The sequence below is a fragment of the Anopheles marshallii genome (genome assembly GCF_943734725.1).
Source record: "Anopheles marshallii chromosome X unlocalized genomic scaffold, idAnoMarsDA_429_01 X_unloc_87, whole genome shotgun sequence".
NCBI classification, from domain to species: Eukaryota; Metazoa; Arthropoda; class Insecta; order Diptera; family Culicidae; genus Anopheles; species Anopheles marshallii.
This window is the reverse complement of record NW_026525939.1, coordinates 55001-60000: the sequence shown is the minus strand read 5'-3', so window position 1 is coordinate 60000 and position 5000 is coordinate 55001.

Genomic DNA, 5000 nt, shown 5'->3' with positions numbered 1-5000 from the left:
CTTACTCACGCAACCTTACTCGTATCATTTTGTGTGTTTCCAGCAATCCAACACTATGTGAGCTATTCCAACTTGTACGTTCAACTGGTGAACATTATGTTGTGAAGGCGAGCTCCACTGTACTTACCACCGGGTATGGTGTTCGTACAACCATCAGTAAACATGCGAACCAACGACGATCGAAGGAATGAATTCCGATCTCAGCATCGTTGGCTATGATCGGACAATTTACGGGCTTGCAATCCTCTACTTTCCAAGACCACAGTAGCGGTCTTCAACGTGCGTTCAACTTTCCAACACTATGTGAGCTATTCCAATCTATGCGTCCAACTGGTGAACATTATGTTGTGAAGGCGAGCTCCACTGTACTTACCACCGGGTATGGTGTTCGTACAACCATCAGTAAACATGTGAACCAACGACGATCGAAGGAATAAATTCCGTTCTCAGCATCGTTGGCTATAATCGGGCAATTTACGGGCTTGCAATCCTCTCCTTTCCATGACTACCGGAGCAGTCTGGAATGTGTGTTTCCAGCAATCCAACACTATGTGAGCTATTCCAATCTATGCGTCCAACTGGTGAACATTATGTTGTGAAGGCGAGCTCCACTGTACTTACCACCGGGTATGGTGTTCGTACAACCATCAGTAAACATGTGAACCAACGACGATCGAAGGAATAAATTCCGTTCTCAGCATCGTTGGCTATAATCGGGCAATTTACGGGCTTGCAATCCTCTCCTTTCCATGACTACCGGAGCAGTCTGGAATGTGTGTTTCCAGCAATCCAACACTATGTGAGCTATTCCAATCTATGCGTCCAACTGGTGAACATTATGTTGTGAAGGCGAGCTCCACTGTACTTACCACCGGGTATGGTGTTCGTACAACCATCAGTAAACATGTGAACCAACGACGATCGAAGGAATAAATTCCGTTCTCAGCATCGTTGGCTATAATCGGGCAATTTACGGGCTTGCAATCCTCTCCTTTCCATGACTACCGGAGCAGTCTGGAATGTGTGTTTCCAGCAATCCAACACTATGTGAGCTATTCCAATCTATGCGTCCAACTGGTGAACATTATGTTGTGAAGGCGAGCTCCACTGTACTTACCACCGGGTATGGTGTTCGTACAACCATCAGTAAACATGTGAACCAACGACGATCGAAGGAATAAATTCCGTTCTCAGCATCGCTGGCTATGATCGGGCAATTTACGGGCTTGCAATCCTCCTATGCACCTGGCAATGTATGGTAGTGTTTCCTGCTGCTTTCCTGATTTGGATGTGTACCATGGCCTTTATCAGGCACTCTCTACTAGCTCCGGAATCGAACCCTGATTCCCGCTTCCCGTCACAACCATGGTAGTCCTCTACACTACCATCAATAGTTGATGGGGCACAGTCAAGTGAAAGATCGGTACCAGACTTCAACTCAATCGGCCGATTGGTTTAACTAATAAGTGCACCGGTCCTACCACCTTCAGAAGCAGCATTCCCGGCCTGTTGCATGTATTAGCTCTGGTTTTCATCAATCTTCCCCTGCTGTGTTATACTGAGCTTATGCGGTTTCTCGATTGTCGTGCAAAGTGTGTTATCACACATACCCAATATGCTCAACTTTCATGTTCGTTTGACGCACCAAACTTTATTAGTGATGCACCACACAACAGGTTTTAATATACGCGATCGTGTGTGTTTCAGTGTGAACTTGGTGCGCCAAGTCCATTTGTGATGCATCACTTAGCTAACCATCTTTCGGGACTGTTTAGGGTATGTGCTCCTCCACATCTATGCTTACTCGTACACATTCTCTGTCAATAGGTTTAAGATCGGGCATTCTACCATATCATTGCCTTAATGCTTTCAAATCAAGGCTACCAGGGTAGCCTAATTGCGTTCGAAACTCAACTTGTGAGCTGTCGGCCCTAGAAGTTTTTTAGGCTGCTAGGACCTCTCTCTATATTTTGCCTTTGGACTTCTCGAAGCTCAACTTGTGAGCAGTTCCATGCACCACTACCCGTATCTCTTAGCTTAGTTCTAGCCATGTGCGTTCAAAGCTCAACGTTAAGCTGTGTCCTGCACCACAATCGTTATATAATAAGCTTATCTCTAAGCTTTTTTGCGTTCAATGCTCAACGTTAAGCTATCCCTTCGCTTAGAACCTCGCTCTACATTTTGCCTTTGGACTTCTCGAAGCTCAACTTGTGAGCAGTTCCATGCACCACTATAGGTATCTCTTAGCTTAGTTCTAGCCATGTGCGTTCAAAGCTCAACGTTAAGCTGTGTTCTGCACCACAATCCTTATATAATAAGCTTATCTCTAAGCTTTTTTGCGTTCAATGCTCAACGTTAAGCTATCCCTTCGCTTAGAACCTCGCTCTATATTCAACTTTCAGATACCTCAAAGTTCAACTTATGTGGTCTGCTATCGAGCTTGAAGGGCTTCGTTCTCTGACAGAGGGGGGTTTTTGGGCCAAATTATGCAATATTAGTTTAACCTCCGTCGCAGAACCACATTTGACCAGGTCGAGAAAAAAATTTTTTCGTGACGACCTGGTCCCCCATAGTAGGGAATGAACATGACATCTTAACCATATTTGACCATTTTCAAATTTCTCGTCGCGGAATGATGACTTTACTAGTAAAATTTGTTCCGGGTAGGGACCTCCCATACAAAATTTTCATCGCTCCAAAAGTGATTTTGTTTCACTTTTCAACATTTACAAGGTCCATAAATCATGTTTTGAGACGATATGGAAAAAAAAATTTTTTGCCCGTCTCGACCAACTCGACCGATGGTGACCACAGTAGGGTGCTCCATACAAATTTTGCTTATGTGAAATTTTTCAGTGTAAAATAAGGTTTCTCCAATCGATCGCGGGTTTCACTTTTCATCATTTGCTAGGTCTAACTATGATGTTTTGAGTGGTCCCGCAAAAATTTTTTCTTGGACCGGGCCTTCCTTCCCGGCCCTGTCGGTGTGCTCTGCAGTAGGGTGCTCCATACAAATTTTCCTTATGTGGAATTTTTCAGTGTAAAATAAGGTTTTTCCAATCGATCGCGGGTTTCACTTTTCATCATTTGCTAGGTCTAACTATGATGTTTTGAGTGGTCCCGCAAAAATTTTTTCTTGGACCGGGCCTTCCTTCCCGGCCCTGTCGGTGTGCTCTGCAGTAGGGTGCTCCATACAAATTTTCCTTATGTGGAATTTTTCAGTGTAAAATAAGGTTTCTCCAATCGATCGCGGGTTTCACTTTTCATCATTTGCTAGGTCTAACTATGATGTTTTGAGTGGTCCCGCAAAAATTTTTTCTTGGACCGGGCCTTCCTTCCCGGCCCTGTCGGTGTGCTCTGCAGTAGGGTGCTCCATACAAATTTTCCTTATGTGGAATTTTTCAGTGTAAAATAAGGTTTTTCCAATCGATCGCGGGTTTCACTTTTCATCATTTGCTAGGTCTAACTATGATGTTTTGAGTGGTCCCGCAAAAATTTTTTCTTGGACCGGGCCTTCCTTCCCGGCCCTGTCGGTGTGCTCTGCAGTAGGGTGCTCCATACAAATTTTCCTTATGTGGAATTTTTCAGTGTAAAATAAGGTTTCTCCAATCGATCGCGGGTTTCACTTTTCATCATTTGCTAGGTCTAACTATGATGTTTTGAGTGGTCCCGCAAAAATTTTTTCTTGGACCGGGCCTTCCTTCCCGGCCCTGTCGGTGTGCTCTGCAGTAGGGTGCTCCATACAAATTTTCCTTATGTGGAATTTTTCAGTGTAAAATAAGGTTTCTCCAATCGATCGCGGGTTTCACTTTTCATCATTTGCTAGGTCTAACTATGATGTTTTGAGTGGTCCCGCAAAAATTTTTTCTTGGACCGGGCCTTCCTTCCCGGCCCTGTCGGTGTGCTCTGCAGTAGGGTGCTCCATACAAATTTTCCTTATGTGGAATTTTTCAGTGTAAAATAAGGTTTCTCCAATCGATCGCGGGTTTCACTTTTCATCATTTGCTAGGTCTAACTATGATGTTTTGAGTGGTCCCGCAAAAATTTTTTCTTGGACCGGGCCTTCCTTCCCGGCCCTGTCGGTGTGCTCTGCAGTAGGGTGCTCCATACAAATTTTCCTTATGTGGAATTTTTCAGTGTAAAATAAGGTTTCTCCAATCGATCGCGGGTTTCACTTTTCATCATTTGCTAGGTCTAACTATGATGTTTTGAGTGGTCCCGCAAAAATTTTTTCTTGGACCGGGCCTTCCTTCCCGGCCCTGTCGGTGTGCTCTGCAGTAGGGTGCTCCATACAAATTTTCCTTATGTGGAATTTTTCAGTGTAAAATAAGGTTTCTCCAATCGATCGCGGGTTTCACTTTTCATCATTTGCTAGGTCTAACTATGATGTTTTGAGTGGTCCCGCAAAAATTTTTTCTTGGACCGGGCCTTCCTTCCCGGCCCTGTCGGTGTGCTCTGCAGTAGGGTGCTCCATACAAATTTTCCTTATGTGGAATTTTTCAGTGTAAAATAAGGTTTCTCCAATCGATCGCGGGTTTCACTTTTCATCATTTGCTAGGTCTAACTATGATGTTTTGAGTGGTCCCGCAAAAATTTTTTCTCTTGGCCAGTCGACCCTTTCGTCCATGTCGGTGTGTTCTGCAGTAGGGTGCTCCAACCAAGTTTTCCTAATGAAAGTTTTTCGTGGTTTCGTGTGAGTTAAAAACTCCGGAACTTGGCTTATTTTCACCATAATTTCCACATATGGTGACCAACTCAATAAACGTTTTGTGCGTATCCTATGGACAGTTTTTCGCGTTCAACTTGGTGAACTAGGGTTGTTTTCCCGAAGGGTAAAAAAATCTGGACTTAGCCAAATTTTGAAATCTCCAACCAATCTTGGCCTGTTAGATTATCTTGGTTGGGTTGCTATGGGCTGCTACGGCCTACTTGATAGGCAATGTTTCAACTCTTGGAAGCTTTCGTGGTTGTTTAGAACTGTCCATGGCCTTCTTGATAGA